This window comes from Triticum urartu, chromosome 7A (assembly GCF_056163025.1).
Source record: "Triticum urartu cultivar PI428250 chromosome 7A, HENAU_Tu73, whole genome shotgun sequence".
Classification (NCBI taxonomy): domain Eukaryota; kingdom Viridiplantae; phylum Streptophyta; class Magnoliopsida; order Poales; family Poaceae; genus Triticum; species Triticum urartu.
This window is the reverse complement of record NC_141879.1, coordinates 105,872,305-105,889,717: the sequence shown is the minus strand read 5'-3', so window position 1 is coordinate 105,889,717 and position 17,413 is coordinate 105,872,305.

Here is a 17,413-nt window from a genome sequence, read left to right as displayed (position 1 = left end):
GATCCCGGACGTCACGAGGAGTTCCGGAATGGTCCAGAGGTAAAGATTTATATATGGAAAGTTGTTGTTCGGGTTCCGGGAAAAGTTCGGTTTTTTCCGGTATTGTACCGGGAAGCTTCCAGAAGGTTCCGGAGGATTCCGGAGGGGTCCGGAGGTCCGGAAAATGTTCCACCACGTCCAATACAGCATCATGGGCTGTAAGGGGGCGCCCTAACCTTAATGGGCCAAGGGCACCAGCCCCCCCAAGGCCCATGCGCATGGGAGAGGGGAAACCCTAAGGGGGAGGGCCTCCACTTGACTTGGGAGGCACTCTCCCCCCCCTTGGCCGCCGCCCCAACCCTAGATGGGATCTAGGGGGGGGCGGCCCCCTCTCTCCCCACCTATAAATAGTGGAGGGGTGGGAGGGCGGCCACACCCTTGAACCTGGCGCAGCCCCTCCTCCAATACCTCTCCTCCTCCGCGTGAGCTTGGCGAAGCCCTGCCGGAGAACTACCACTCCATCACCACCACGCCGTCGTGCTGCTGTTGGACTCTCTTCCTCAACCTCTCCCTGCTCCTTGCTGGATCAAGGCGTGGGAGACATCTCTGTTCCGTACGTGTGTTGAACGCGGAGGTGCTGTCCGTTCGGCGCTAGGATCATCGGTGATTTGGATCACGACGAGTACGACTCCATCAACCCCGTTCACTTGAACGCTTCCGCTTAGCGATATACAAGGGTATGTAGATGCACTCTCCTTCCCCTCGTTGCTAGATTACTCCATAAATTGATCTTGGTGATGCGTAGAAAATTTTAAATTTCTGCTACGATCCCCAACAGTGGCATCATGAGCTAGGTCTATGCGTAGTTTCTATGCACGAGTAGAACACAAAGCAGTTGTGGGAGTCGATATTGTCAATTTACTTGCCGTTACTAGTCTTATCTTGATGCGGCGGCATCATGGGATGAAGTGGCCCGGACCGACCTTACACGTACTCTTACGTGAGACTGGTTCCACCGACTGACATGCACTAGTTGCATAAGATGGCTAGCGGGTGTCTGTCTCTCCCACTTTAGTCGGATCGGATTCGATGAAAAGGGTGCTTATGAAGGGTAAATATAAATTGGCATATCACGTTGTGGTTTTCGCGTAGGTAAGAAACGTTCTTGCTAGAAACCTATAGCAGCCACGTAAAAACTTGCAACAACAATTAGAGGACGTCTAACTTGTTTTTGCAGCATATGCCTTGTGATGTGATATGGCCAAAAGGATGTGATGAATGATATATGTGATGTATGAGATTGATCATGTTCTTGTAATAGGAATCATGACTTGCATGTCGATGAGTATGACAACTGGCAGGAGCCATAGGAGTTGTCTTAATTTATTTATGACATGCGTGTCAACATAAACATCATGTAATTACTTTATTTTATTGCTAAAGCATTAGCCATAGTAGTAGAAGTAATATATGACGAGACAACTTCAAGAAGACACGATGATGGAGATCATGATGATGGAGATCATGGTGTAATGCCGGTGACAACGATGATCATGGAGCCCCGAACATGGAGATCAAAAGGAGCAAAATGATATTGGCCATATCATGTCACTATTTGATTGCGTGTGATGTTTATCATGTTTTACATCCTATTTGCTTAGAACGACGGTAGCTTAAATAAGATGATCCCTCACTAAAATTTCAAGAAAAGTGTTCCCCCTAACTGTGCACCGTTGCGAAGGTTCGTTGTTTCGAAGCACCACGTGATGATCGGGTGTGATAGATTCTAACATTCGAATACAACGGGTGTTGACAAGCCTAGCATGTACAGACATGGCCTCGGGACACATGCGAAACACTTAGGTTGACTTGACGAGCCTAGCATGTACAGACATGGCCTCGAAACACGGAAGACCGAAAGGTCGAACATGAGTCGTATAGAAGATACGATCAACATGAGATGTTCACCGTTGATGACTAGTCCGTCTCACGTGATGATCGGACACGGCCTAGTCGATTCGGATCATGTTTCACTTAGATGACTAGAGGGATGTCTATCTGAGTGGGAGTTCATTAAATAATTTGATTAGATGAACTCAATTATCATGAACATAGTCTAAATTGTCTTTGCAAATATGTTGTAGATAAATAGCTCACATTGTAGCTCCCTGTTTCAATACATTCCTAGAGAAAGATTAAGTTGAAAGATATTGTAAGCAATGATGCGGAATGGGTCCGTAGTCCAAGGAGTGTCCTCACTGCTACACAGAAGGCTTACGTCTTTGATGCACCGCTCGATGTGCAAACCCCTACAACGTCGTCTGTGGATGTTGTGAACACCCGACAGACACATCTTGATGACTACTTGATAGTTTAGTGCACCATACTTTATGGCTTAGAATCGGGATTCCAATGACGTTTTGAACGCCATAGAACATATGAGATGTTCCAAGAGCTGAAATTGGGATTTCAGGATCATGCCCGTGTTGAGAGGTGTGAGACCTCTGACAAGTTCTTTTGCCAACAATATGGAGGAGAATAGCTCAGCTAGTGAGCATGTGCTATGAATGTCTGGGTGCTACAATCACTTAAATCAAGTGGGAGTTAAACTTCCAGATAAGATAATGATTGATAGAGTTCTCTAGCCACTATCACTAAGCTACTAGATCTTCGTGATGAACTATGACATGCAAGGGATGGAGTTGATCCCGGAGCTGTTCGCGGTGCTTAAGACCGCAAAAGGTAGAAATCAAGAAGGAGCATCAAGTGTTGATGGTTTGACAAGACCACTGGTTTCAAGAAGGGCAAGGGCTAGAAGGGAAACTTCATGGATGGCAAACCAGTTGCCGCTCCAGTGAAGGAACCCAAGGTTGAACCCAAACCCGAGACTAAATGCTTCTATTGTAAGGGGAACGGTCACTGGTAGCGGAATTACCCCAAATGCATGGTAGATAAGAAGGCTAGCAACTTCAAAGTATATACGTGTTATTAATGTGCACCTCACTGGTACTCCTGGTAGCACCTGGGTATTGGATACCGGTTCAGTTACTATTATTGGTGACTTGAAGCAAAAGCTACGGACTAAACGGAGACTGGCTAAGGGCGAGGTGACGATGTGTGTTGGAAGTGTTTCCAAAGTTTATGAGATCACCATCGCACGCTCCATCTGCCTTCAGGATTAGTATTGAACCTAGATAAATGTTATCAGGTGTCTACGTTGAGCATGAATATGATTAGATCATGTTCATTGCAATACAGTCATTCATTTAAGTTAGAGAATAATGGTTATTCTGTTTACATGAATGATACCTTTCATGGTCATGCACCCTATGTGAATGGTTCATTCAATCTCGGTCGTGGTAATACACATGTTCACGCCAAAAGATGTAGAGTTAATAATGATAGTACCACTTTCTCGTGGCACTGCCGCTTAGGTCATATTGGCGTAAGATGCATGAAGAAACTCCATGTCGATGGATGTTTGGAGTCACTTGATTTTGAATCACTTGACACATGCGAGCCATGCCTCATGGGCAGGATGAGTAAGACCCCGTTTTTCAGGTACAATGAAACGGGCAAATAACTTGTTGGAAATCATGCATGCTGATGCGTGTGATCCAATGAGAATTGAAGCGTGCAGTGGATATCGCTATTTTCTCATCTTCACTGACGATTTGGGTAGATATAGGAATATCTACTTAATGAAGCACATGTTTGAAATGTTTGAAAAGTTCAAGCGATTTCAGAATGAAGTTAAGAATCATCATAACAATAAGATCATGTTCCTACGATCTGATCAAAAGGGGATTTTCTGAGTTATGAGTTTGGCAATCACTTAAGACATTGTGGAATTGTTTCACAGTTGAAGCCACCTGGAACACCACAAGGTAATGGTGTGTCCGGACGTCGTAATCGAACCCTATGAGATATGGTGCGATCTATGATGTCTCTTACCAATCTACCGTTTTCATTTTGAGGTTATGCGTTAGAGACAGCTGCATTCACTTTAGATAGGACACCATTTAAGACCGTTGAAACGACGTCGTGTGAACATTGGTTTGGCAAGAAACCAAAGTTGTCACTTCTTAATGTTTGGGGCTGCGATGCTTAAGGCTTCAGCCGGAGAAGCTCGAACCCAAAGCGGACAAACACATCTTCATAGGATACTCAAAGGTGACAGTTGGGTACACCTTCTATCTCAGATCCGAGGGCAAATTGTTTGTCGCTAAGAACGGGTCCTTTCTCGAGAAGGAGTTTCTCTCGAAAGAATTGAGCAGGAGGAAGATAGAACTTGATGAGGTTGTCGAACCTTTACTTCAACCAAAGAGTGATGCAACACAGAAAGATGTTTTCTGTGGCGCCTACGTCTGTTGAATAGGAAGTTAATGATAGTGATCATGAAGCTTCGGATCAAGTTGCTATCGAACCTCGTAGGTCGACAAGGATATGTACTACTCCTGAGTGGTGCGGTAATCCTGTCTCAGATATCATGTTGTTGGACAACAATGAACCTACGAGCTATGGAGAAGCAATGGTGGGCCCGTATTCCGACAAATGGTTAGAAGCCATGAAATCCGAGATAGGATCCATGTATCAGAACAAAGTATGGACTTTGGTGGACTTGCCCGATGATCGGCAAGCCATTGAGATAAATGGATCTTTAAGAAGAAGACGGACGTGGACGGTAATGTTACCGTCTATGAAACTTGACTTGTGGGAAAGAGTCTTTTCACAAGTTCAAGGAGTTGACTACGATGAGAATTTCTCACCCGTAGCGATGCTTAAGTCCGTCGGAATCATGTTAGCATTAGCTGTATTTTTCGATTATGAAATCTGACAGATGGATGTCAAAACGAGTTTTCTTACCAGTTTTTGTAAGAAAGAGTTGTATGTGATACAATCAAAGTTTTGTCGATCCTAAGGATGCTAAGAGGTATGCTGGCTCCAGCAATCCTTCTATGGACTAGAGCAAGCATCTCGGAATTGGAATATATGCTTTGATGGAGTGATCAAAGCTTTTAGGTTTATACAATGTTTGTTAGAAACTTGTATTTACAAGAAAGTGAGTGGGAGCACTACAACATTTCTGATAAGTATATGTGGATGACATATTGTTGATCCGAAATAATGTAGAATTTCTGGAAAGCATAAACGGTTATTCGAAGAGTGTTTTTCAAAGGAAGACCTGGATAAAGCTGCTTACATTTTGGGCATCAAGATCTATAGAAATAGATCAAGACGTCTGATGATACTTTCAAAGAACGCACACCTTGACATGTTTTTGAAGGAGTTCAAAATAGATCAGTCAAAGAAGGGGTACTTACCTGAGTTGTAAGGTGTGAAGTTGAGTAAGACTCCAAGCTTGACCACGGCAGAAGAAAGAGGAAGGACGAAGGTCGTACCCTATGCTCTTGTCATAGGCTCTATACGTTATGCCATGCTGAGTACCGCACCTGATGTGTGCCTTGCCACATGTCTGGCAAGAGGGTACAAAGGTGATCTAGGACTGGATCACCAGATAGCGGTCAAAATTGTCCTTAGAGGAATAAGGAAATGTTTCTCGGTTATGGAGGTGATAAAGAGTTCGACGTAAAGAGTTATGTCGATGCAAGCTTAACACCTATCCGGATAGCTCTGAGTAGAAATACCGGATACATATAATGGAGCAATAATTTGGAATAGCTCCAAGTGGAACGTGGTAGCAGCATCTACGATATAAAGTTTTGCGAAATACATAGGGATCTGAATATGGCAAGACCCGTTGACTACAACCTCTCTCACAAGCATAACATGATCAAACCCAGAAATCATTGAGTATTAATCACATAGTGATGTGAACTAGATTAGTGACTCTAGTAAACTCTTTGGATGTTGGTCACATGGCGATGTGACCTGTGAGTGTTAATCACATGGCGATGTGAACTAGATTATTGACTCTAGTGCAAGTGGGAGACTGTTGGAAATATGCCCTAGAGGCAATAATAAATTGGTTATTATTATATTTCCTTGTTCATGATAATCGTTTATTATCCATGCTAGAATTGTATTGATAGGAAACTCAGATACATGTGTGGATACATAGACAACACCATGTCCCTAGTAAGCCTCTAGTTGACTAGCTCGTTGATCAATAGATGGTTACAGTTTCCTGACCATGGACATTGGATGTCATTGATAACGGGATCACATCATTAGGAGAATGATGTAATGGACAAGACCCAATCCCAAGCCTAGCACAAAGATCGTGTAGTTCGTATGCTAAAGCTTTTCTAATGTCAAGTATCATTTCCTTAGACCATGAGATTGTGCAACTTCCGGATACCGTAGGAGTGCTTTGGGTGTGCCAAACGTCCCAACGTAACTGGGTGGCTGTAAAGGTACACTACAGGTATCTCCGAAAGTGTTTGTTGGGTTGGCACGAATCGAGACTGGGATTTGTCACTCCGTGTAAACGAAGAGGTATCTCCGGGCCCACTCGGTAGGACATCATCATAATGTGCACAATGTGACCAAGGAGTTGATCACGGGATGATGTGTTACGGAACGAGTAAAGAGACTTTCCGGTAACGAGATTGAACAAGGTATCGGGATACCGATGATCGAATCTCGGGCAAGTACAATACCGCTGGACAAAGGGAATTGAATACGGGATTGATTGAATCCTCGACATCATGGTTCATCTGATGAGATCATCGTGGAACATGTGGGAGCCAACAAGGGTATCCAGATCCCGCTGTTGGTTATTGGCCGGAGAGCTGTCTCGGTCATGTCTGCATGGTTCCCGAACCCGTTGGGTCTACACACTTAAGGTTCAATGACACTAGGGTTATTAGGAAGAGTTGTATGTGATCACCGAATGTTGTTCGGAGTCCTGGATGAGATCCCGGATGTCACGAGGAGTTCCGGAATGGTCCGGAGGTAAAGATTTATATATGGAAAGTTGTTGTTCAGGTTCCGGGAAAAGTTCGGTTTTTTCCGTTATTGTACCGGGAAGGTTCTGCAGGATTCCGGAGGGGTCCGGAGGTCCGGAAAATGTTCCACCACGTCCAATACAGCAGCATGGGCTGTAAGGGGGCGCCCTAACCTTAATGGGCCAAGGGCACCAGCCCCCCAAGGCCCATGCGCATGGGAGAGGGGAAACCCTAAGGGGGAGGGCCTCCACTTGACTTGGGAGGCACTCTTTGTTGGAAATATGCCCTAGAGGCAATAATAAATTGATTATTATTATATTTCCTTGTTCATGATAATCGTTTATTATCCATGCTAGAATTGTATTGATAGGAAACTCAGATACATGTGTGGATACATAGACAACACCATGTCCCTAGTAAGCCTCTAGTTGACTAGCTCGTTAATTAATAGATGGTTACGGTTTCCTAACCATGGACATTGGATGTCATTGATAACGGGATCACATCATTAGGAGAATGATGTGATGGACAAAGACCCAATCCTAAGCCTAGCACAAGATCATGTAGTTCGTATGCTAAAGCTTTTCTAATGTCAAGTATCATTTCCTTAGACCATGAGATTGTGCAACTCCCGGATACCGTAGGTGTGCTTTGGGTGTGCCAAACTTCACAACGTAACTGGGTGGCTATAAAGGTACACTACAGGTATCTCCGAAAGTGTCTGTTGGGTTGGCACGAATCAAGACTGGGATTTGTCACTCCGTGTAAACGGAGAGGTATCTCTGGGCCCACTCGGTAGGACATCATCATAATGTGCACAATGTGATCAAGGAGTTTATCACGGGATGATGTGTTACGGAATGAGTAAAGAGACTTGCCGGTAACAAGATTGAACAAGGTATCGGGATACCGACGATCGAATCTCGGGCAAGTATTGTACCGATAGACAAAGGGAATTGTATACGGGATTGATTAAGTCCTTGACATCGTGGTTCATCCGATGAGATCATCGTGGAACATGTGGGAGCCAACATGGGTATCCAGATCCCGCTGTTGGTTATTGACCGGAGAGTCATCTCGGTCATGTCTGCATGTCTCCCGAACCCGTAGGGTCTACACACTTAAGGTTCGGTGACGCTAGGGTTATAGAGATATTAGTATGCGGTAACCCGAAAGTTGTTCGGAGTCCCGGATGAGATCCCGGACGTCACGAGGAGTTCCGGAATGGTCTGGAGGTAAAGAATTATATATAGGAAGTGCTATTTCGGCCATCGGGACAAGTTTCGGGGTCACCGGTATTGTACCGGGACCACCGGAAGGGTACCGCGGGTCCACCGGGTGGGGCCACCTGCCCCGGGGGGCCACATGGGCTGTAGGGGGTGCGCCTTGGCCTATATGGGCCAAGGGCACCAGCCCCAAAAGGCCCATGCGCCAAGAGAAGAGGGAAAGGAAGAGTCCTAAAGGGGGAAGGCACCTCCGAGGTGCCTTGGGGAGGAGGGACTCCTCCCTGGCCGCACCCTTCCTTGGAGGAAGGGCCAAGGCTGCGCCCCCCTCTCCCTTGGCCCTATATATAGTGGGGGGAAGGGAGGGCAGCAACACCTAAGCCCTGGCGCCTCCCTCTCCCTCCCATGACACATCTCCCTCCTCCCGCAGCGCTTGGCGAAGCCCTGTTGGAATCCCGCTACTTCCACCACCACGCCGTCATGCTGCTGGATCTCCATCAACCTCTCCTCCCCCCTTGCTGGATCAAGAAGTAGGAGACGTCGCTGCTCCGTACGTGTGTTGAACGCGGAGGTGCCGTCCGTTCGGCGCTAGGATCATTGGTGATTTGGATCACGACGAGTACGACTCCATCAACCCCGTTCTCTTGAACGCTTCCGCGCGCGATCTACAAGGGTATGTAGATCCACTCCTCCCTCGTTGCTAGATGACTCCATAGATTGATCTTGGTGACACGTAGGAAAATTTTGAATTATTGCTACGTTCCCCAACAGTGGCATCATGAGCTAGGTCTATGCGTAGTTTCTATGCACGAGTAGAACACAAAGTAGTTGTGGGCGTTGATTTTGTTCAACATGCTTACGTTACTAGTCCAATCTTGATTCGGTGGCATTGTGGGATGAAGCGGCCCGGACCGACCTTACACGTACTCTTACGTGAGACTGGTTCCACCGAATGACATGCACTAGTTGCATAAGGTGGCTAGCGGGTGTCTGTCTCTCCCACTTTAGTCGGATCGGATTCGATGAAAAGGGTCCTTATGAAGGGTAAATAGCAATTGGCATATCACGTTGTGGTTTTTGCGTAGGTAAGAAACGTTCTTGCTAGAAACCCATAGCAGCCACGTAAAACATGCAAACAACAATTAGAGGACGTCTAACTTGTTTTTGCAGGGTATGCTATGTGATGTGATATGGCCAAAAGGATGTGATGAATGATATATGTGATGTATGAGATTGATCATGTTCTTGTAATAGGAATCACGACTTGCATGTCGATGAGTATGACAACCGGCAGGAGCCATAGGAGTTGTCTTAATTTATTTATGACCTGCGTGTCAACATAAACGTCATGTAATTACTTTACTTTATTGCTAACCGTTAGCTGTAGTAGTAGAAGTAATAGTTGGCGAGGCAACTTCATGGTGACACGATGATGGAGATCATGATGATGGAGATCATGGTGTTATGCCGGTGACGATGATGATCATGGAGCCCCGAAGATGGAGATCAAGAGGAGCAAAGTGATGATGGCCATATCATGTCACTATTTGATTGCATGTGATGTTTATCATGTTTATGCATCTTGTTTACTTAGAACGACGGTAGTAAATAAGATGATCCCTCATAATAATTTCAAGAAAGTGTTCCCCCTAATTGTGCACCGTTGCGATAGTTCGTTGTTTCGAAGCACCACGTGATGATCGGGTGTTAGATTCTAACGTTCACATACGACGGGTGTAAGACAGATTTACACACGCGAAACACTTAGGTTGAGTTGACGAGCCTAGCATGTACAGACATGGCCTCGGAACACAAGAGACCGAAAGGTCGAGCATGAGTCGTATGGTAGATACGATCAACATGAAGATGGTCACCGATGTTGACTAGTCCGTCTCACGTGATGATCGGACACAGCCTAGTTGACTCGGATCATGTAATCACTTAGATGACTAGAGGGATGTCTATCTGAGTGGGAGTTCATAAGATGAACTTAATTATCCTGAACATAGTCAAAAGGTCTTCGCAAATTATGTCGTAGCTCGCGCTTCAGTTCTACTGTTTAGATATGTTCCTAGAGAAAATTTAGTTGAGTGTTGATAGTAGCAATTATGCGGACTAGGTCCGTAAACTGAGGATTGTCCTCATTGCTTCATAGAAGGCTTATGTCCTTAATGCACCGCTCAGTGTGCTGAACCTCGAACGTTGTCTGTGGATGTTGCGAACATCTGACATACACATTTTGATAACTACGTGATAGTTCAGTTAAACGGTTTAGAGTTAAGGCACCGAAGACGTTTTCAAACGTCGCGAAACATATGAGATGTTTCGAGGGCTGAAATTGGGATTTCAGGCTTGTGCCCACGTCAAGAGGTATAAGACCTCCGACGATTTTCTTAGCCTGCAAACTAAGGGAGAAAATCTCAATTGTTGAATTTGTGCTCAGATTGTCTGAGTACAATAATCGCTTGAATCGAGTGGGAGTTGATCTTCCAGATGAAATAGTGATGGTTCTCCGAAGTCATTACCACCAAGCTGCTTGAGCTTCGTGATGAACTATAATATATCAGGGACATATATGATGATCCTTGAGATACTCGCGATGTTTGACACCACAAAAGTAGAAATCAAGAAGGAGCATCAATTGTTGATGGTTGGTGAAACCACTAGTTTCAAGAAGGGAAAGGGCACGAAGGGATACTTCATGAAACGGCAATTCAGCTGCTGCTCTAGTGAAGAAACCCAAGGTTGAACCCAAACCCGAGACTAAGTGCTTCTGTAATAAGGGGAACAGCCACTGGAGCAGAATTACCCTAGATACTTGGTAGATGAGAAGGCTGGCAAGGTCGATAGAAGTATATTGGATATATATTGTGTTGAAGTGTACTTTACTAGTACTCCTAGTAGCACCAGGGTATTAGATACCGGTTCGGTTGCTAAGTGTTAGTAACTCGAAATAAAAGCTACGGAATAAACGGAGACTAGCTAAAGGTGAGCTGACGATATGTGTTGGAAGTGTTTCCAATGTTGATATGATCAAGCATCGCACGCTCCCTCTACCATCGAGATTGGGGTTTGCGTTGAGCATAGACATGATTGGATTATGTCTATCACAATACGGTTATTCATTTAAGGAGAATAACGGTTACTCTGTTTATTTGAATAATACCTTCAATGGTCTTGCACCTGAAATGAATGGTTCATTGAATCTCGATCATAGTGATGCACATGTTCATGCCAAAAGATATAAGATAGTAATGATAGTACCACCTACTTGTGGCACTGCCACTTAAGTCATATCGGTATAAAACGCATGAAGAAGCTCCATGTTGATGGATCTTTGGACTCACTCATTTTTGAAAGGATTGAGACATGCGAACCATGTTTGTTGGTAGATATGCATGAAGAAACTCTATACAGATGGATCGTTTGGACTCACTTGATTTTGAATCACTTGAGACATTCAAATCATACCACATGGGCAACATGACCGAAAGCCTCGTTTGCAGTATAATGGAAATAGAAAGCAACTTGTTGGAAGTAATACATTTTGATGTGTGCAGTCCAATGAGTGCTAAGGCGTGTAGTGGACATCGTTATGTTCTTACTTCACAGATGATTTGAGTAGATGTTGAGTATATTTACTTGATGAATCACGAGTCTGAATTATTGAAAGGTTCAAGTAATTTCAGGGTGAAGTTGAAAGATCGTCGTGACAAGAGGATAAAATATCTATGATATGATCATAGAGATGAATATCTGAATTACGAGTTTGGCACAGAATTAAGACATTGTGGAAATTGTTTCACAACTAATACAGCCTGGAACACCATAGTGTGATGGTGTGTCCGAACATCATAACTGCACCCTATTGGATATGATGCATACCATGATGTCTCTTATCGAACTACCACGATAGTTTATGGGTTAGGCATTAAAGACAACCACATTCACTTTAAATAGGGCACCATGTAATTCCGATGAGATGACACCATATGAACTATGGTTTAGGGAAACCTAAGCTGTCATTTCTTAAAAGTTTGGGGCTGCGACGCTTATGTGAAAAAGTTTCAGGCTGATAAGCTCGAACCCAAAGCGAATAAATGCATCTTCATAGGACACCCAAAACAGTTGGGTATACCTCCTGTCTCAGATCCGAAAGCAATAAGGGATTGTTTCTAGAATCGGGTCCTTTCTCGAGGAAAAGTTTCTCTCGAAAGAATTGAGTGGGAGGATGGTGGAGACTTGATGAGGTTATTGAACCGTCTCTTCAACTAGTGTGTGGCAGGGCACAGGAAGTTGTTCCTGTGGCACCTACACCAATTGAAGTGGAAGCTTATGATAGTGATCATGAAACTTCAAGATCAAGTCACTACCAAACCTCGTGGGATGACAAGGATGCGTACTACTTTAGAATGGTACGTAATCCTGTCTTGGAAGTCATGTTGCTAGACAACAATGAACCTGCGAGCTATGGAGAAGCGATGGTGGGCCTGGATTCCGATAAATGGCTCGAGGCCATAAAATCCGAGAGAGGATCCATGTATGAAAACAAAGTGTAGACTTTGGCAGAACAGCTCGATGGTTGTAAGGCTGTTTAGTGCAGATGGATTTTAAAAGGAAGACGGACAATGATGGTAAATGTCACCATTAAGAAAGCTCGACTTGTCGTTAAGAAGTTTCCCGACAAGTTCAAGGAGTTGACTACGGTGAGACTTTCTCACTCATAGCGATGCTAAGAGTCTGTTGGAATTATATTAGTGATTACTACATTATTTATGAAATCTTGCAGATAGGATGTCAAAAACCATTGTTTCCTCGACGATTTTCTTGAGGAAAGGTTGTATGTGATACAACCAGAAGGTTTTGTCAATCCTGAAAGATGCTAATAAATATGCAAAGCTCCAGCAATCCTTTTGAGGACTGGAGTAAGCATCTCGGAGTTGGAATGTATGCTTTGATGAGATGATCAAAGATTTTGGGTGTATACAAAGTTTATGAGAAACTTGTATTTCCAAAGAAGTGAGTGGGAGCACTATAGAATTTCTGATAAATATATGTTGACATATTGTTGATCAGAAATGACGTAGAATTTCTGGAAAGCATATAGGGTTATTTGGAAAGTGTTTTTCAATGGAAAGCCTGGATTAAGCTACTTGAACATTGAGCATCAAGATCTATAAGGATAGATCAAAACGCTTAATGGTACTTTCAAATGAGCACATACCTTGACATGATCTTGAAGGTGTTCAAGATGGATCAGTCAAAGAAGGAGTTCTTGCCTGAGTTGTAAGGTATGAAGTTAAGACTTAAAGCTTGACCACGGCAGAAGAAAGAGGAAGGACGAAGGTCATCCCCTATGCTTTTGTATAGTAGAACAGTTATTTGGAATAGCTCCAAATGTAGTGTAGTAGTTGCATCTACAAGATGACATAGAAATTTGTGAAGTACATACAGATCTGAAAGATTCAGACCCGTTGACTATAACATCTCTCACAAGCGTAACATGTTCAAACCCAGAACTCATCGAGTGTTAATCACATGGTAATGTGAACTAGATTATTGACTCTAGTAAACTCTTTGGGTGTTAGTCACATGGGGATGTGACCTTGAGTGTTAGTCACATAGCGATGTGAACTGGATTATTGACTCTAGTGCAAGTGGGAGACTGTTGGAAATATGCCCTAGAGGCAATAATAAATTGATTATTATTATATTTCCTTGTTCATGATAATAGTTTATTATCCATGCTAGAATTGTATTGATAGGAAACTCAGATACATGTGTGGATACATAGACAACACCATGTCCCTAGTAAGCCTCTAGTTGACTAGCTCGTTAATCAATAGATGGTTACGGTTTCCTAACCATGGACATTGGATATCATTGATAACGGGATCACATCATTAGGAGAATGATGTGATGGACAAAGACCCAATCCTAAGCCTAGCACAAGATCATGTAGTTCGTATGCTAAAGCTTTTCTAATGTCAAGTATCATTTCCTTAGACCATGAGATTGTGCAACTCCCGGATACTGTAGGTGTGCTTTGGGTGTGCCAAACTTCACAACGTAACTGGGTGGCTATAAAGGTACACTACAGGTATCTCCGAAAGTGTCTGTTGGGTTGGCACGAATCAAGACTGGGATTTGTCACTCCGTGTAAACGGAGAGGTATCTCTGGGCCCACTCGGTAGGACATCATCATAATGTGCACAATGTGATCAAGGAGTTGATCACGGGATGATGTGTTACGGAACGAGTAAAGAGACTTGCCGGTAACGAGATTGAACAAGGTATCGGGATACCGACGATCGAATCTCGGGCAAGTATTGTACCGATAGACAAAGGGAATTGTATACGGGATTGATTAAGTCCTTGACATCGTGGTTCATCCGATGAGATCATCGTGGAACATGTGGGAGCCAACATGGGTATCCAGATCCCGCTGTTGGTTATTGACCGGAGAGTCATCTCGGTCATGTCTGCATGTCTCCCGAACCCGTAGGGTCTACACACTTAAGGTTCGGTGACGCTAGGGTTATAGAGATATTAGTATGCGGTAACCCGAAAGTTGTTCGGAGTCCCGGATGAGATCCCGGACGTCACGAGGAGTTCCGGAATGGTCTGGAGGTAAAGAATTATATATAGGAAGTGCTATTTCGGTCATCGGGAAAAGTTTCGGGGTCACCGGTATTGTACCGGGACCACCGGAAGGGTCCCGCGGGTCCACCGGGTGGGGCCACCTGCCCCGGGGGGGCACATGGGCTGTAGGGGGTGCGCCTTGGCCTATATGGGCCAAGGGCACCAGCCCCAAAAGTCCCATGCGCCAAGAGAAGAGGGAAAGGAAGAGTCCTAAAGGGGGAAGGCACCTCCGAGGTGCCTTGGGGAGGAGGGACTCCTCCCTGGCCGCACCCTTCCTTGGAGGAAGGGCCAAGGCTGTGCCCCCCCTCTCCCTTGGCCCTATATATAGTGGGGGGAAGGGAGGGCAGCAACACCTAAGCCCTGGCGCCTCCCTCTCCCTCCCATGACACATCTCCCTCCTCCCGCAGCGCTTGGCGAAGCCCTGTTGGAATCCCACTACTTCCACCACCACGCCGTCATGTTGCTGGATCTCCATCAACCTCTCCTCCCCCCTTGCTGGATCAAGAAGGAGGAGACATCGCTGCTCCGTACGTGTGTTGAACGCGGAGGTGCCGTCCGTTCGGCGCTAGGATCATCGGTGATTTGGATCACGACGAGTACGACTCCATCAACCCCGTTCTCTTGAACGCTTCCGCGCGCGATCTACAAGGGTATGTAGATCCACTCCTCCCTCGTTGCTAGATGACTCCATAGATTGATCTTGGTGACACGTAGGAAAATTTTGAATTATTGCTACGTTCCCCAACACTCTTCCCCCGCTTGGCCGCCGCCCCAACCCTAGATGGGATCTAGGGGGGCCGGCCCCCTCTCTCCCCACCTATAAATAGTGGAGGGGTGGGAGGGCGGCCACACCCTTGAACCTGGCGCAGCCCCTCCCCTCCAATACCTCTCCTCCTCCGCGTGAGCTTGGCGAAGCCCTGCCGGAGAACTGCCACTCCATCACCACCACGCCGTCGTGCTGCTATTGGACTCTCTTCCTCAGCCTCTCCTTCCTCCTTGCTGGATCAAGGCGTGGGAGACGTCTCCGTTCTGTATGTGTGTTGAACGCGGAGGTGCCGTCCGTTTGGCGCTAGGATCATCGGTGATTTGGATCACGACGAGTATGACTCCATCAACCCCGTTCACTTGAACGCTTCCGCTTAGCGATATACGAGGGTATGTAGATGCACTCTCCTTCCCCTCGTTGCTAGATTACTCCATAAATTGATCTTGGTGATGCACTCTCCTTCCCCTAGGGGCTGGTGATCGTAGTAGAAATTTAAAATTTTCTACGCATCACCAAGATCAATCTATGGAGTAATCTAGCAACGAGGGGAAGGAGAGTGCATCTACATACCCTTGTATATCACTAAGCGGAAGCGTTCAAGTGAATGGGGTTGATGGACTCGTACTCGTCGTGATCCAAATCACCGATGATCCTAGCGCCGAACGGACGGCACCTCCGCGTTCAACACACGTACGGAACGGAGACGTCTCCCACGCCTTGATCCAGCAAGGAGGAGGGAGAGGTTGAGGAAGAGAGTCCAACAGCAGCACGATGGCATGGTGGTGATGGAGTGGCAGTTTTCCGGCAGGGCTTCGCCAAGCTCACGCGGAGGAGGAGAGGTATTGGAGGGGAGGGGCTGCGCCAGGTTCAAGGGTGTGGCCACCCTCCCACCCCTCCACTATTTATAGGTGGGGAGAGAAGGGACCAGCCCCCTTTAGATCCCATCTAGGGTTGGGGGCGGTGGCCAAGGGGGGGAGGAGTGCCTCCCAAGTCAAGTGGAGGCCCTCCCCCTTAGGGTTTCCCCTCTCCCATGCGCATGGGCCTTGGGGGGGCTGGTGCCCTTGGCACATTAAGGTTAGGGCGCCCCCCTACAGCCCATGCTGCTGTATTGGACGTGGTGGAACATTTTCCGGACCTCCGGACCCCTCTGGAATCCTCCGGAACCTTCCGGAAGCTTCCCAGTACAATACCGGAAAAAACCGAACTTTTCCCGGAACCCGAACAACAACTTTCCATATATAAATCTTTACCTCCGGACCATTCCGGAACTCCTCTTGACTTCTGGGATCTCATCCGGGACTCCGAACAACATTCGGTAATCACATACAAGTCTTCCTAATAACCCTAGCGTCATCGAACCTTAAGTGTGTAGACCCTACGGGTTCGGGAACCATGCAGACATGACCGAGACAACTCTCCGGCCAATAACCAACAGCGGGATCTAGATACCCATGTTGGCTCCCACATGTTCCACGATGATCTCATCGGATGAACCACGATGTCGAGGATTCAATCAATCCCGTATTCAATTCCCTTTGTCCAGCGGTATTGTACTTGCCTGAGATTCGATCGTCGGTATCCCGATACCTTGTTCAATCTTGTTACCGGCAAGTCTCTTTACTCGTTCCATAACACATCATCCCGTGATCAACTCCTTGGTCACATTGTGCACATTATGATGATGTCCTACCGAGTGGGCCCAGAGATACCTCTCCGTTACACGGAGTGACAAATCCCAGTCTTGATTCGTGCCAACCCAACAGACACTTTCGGAGATACCTGTAGTGAACCTTTATAGCCACCCAGTTACGTTGTGACGTTTGGCACACCCAAAGCACTCCTACGGTATCCGGGAGTTGCACAATCTCATGGTCTAAGGAAATGATACTTGA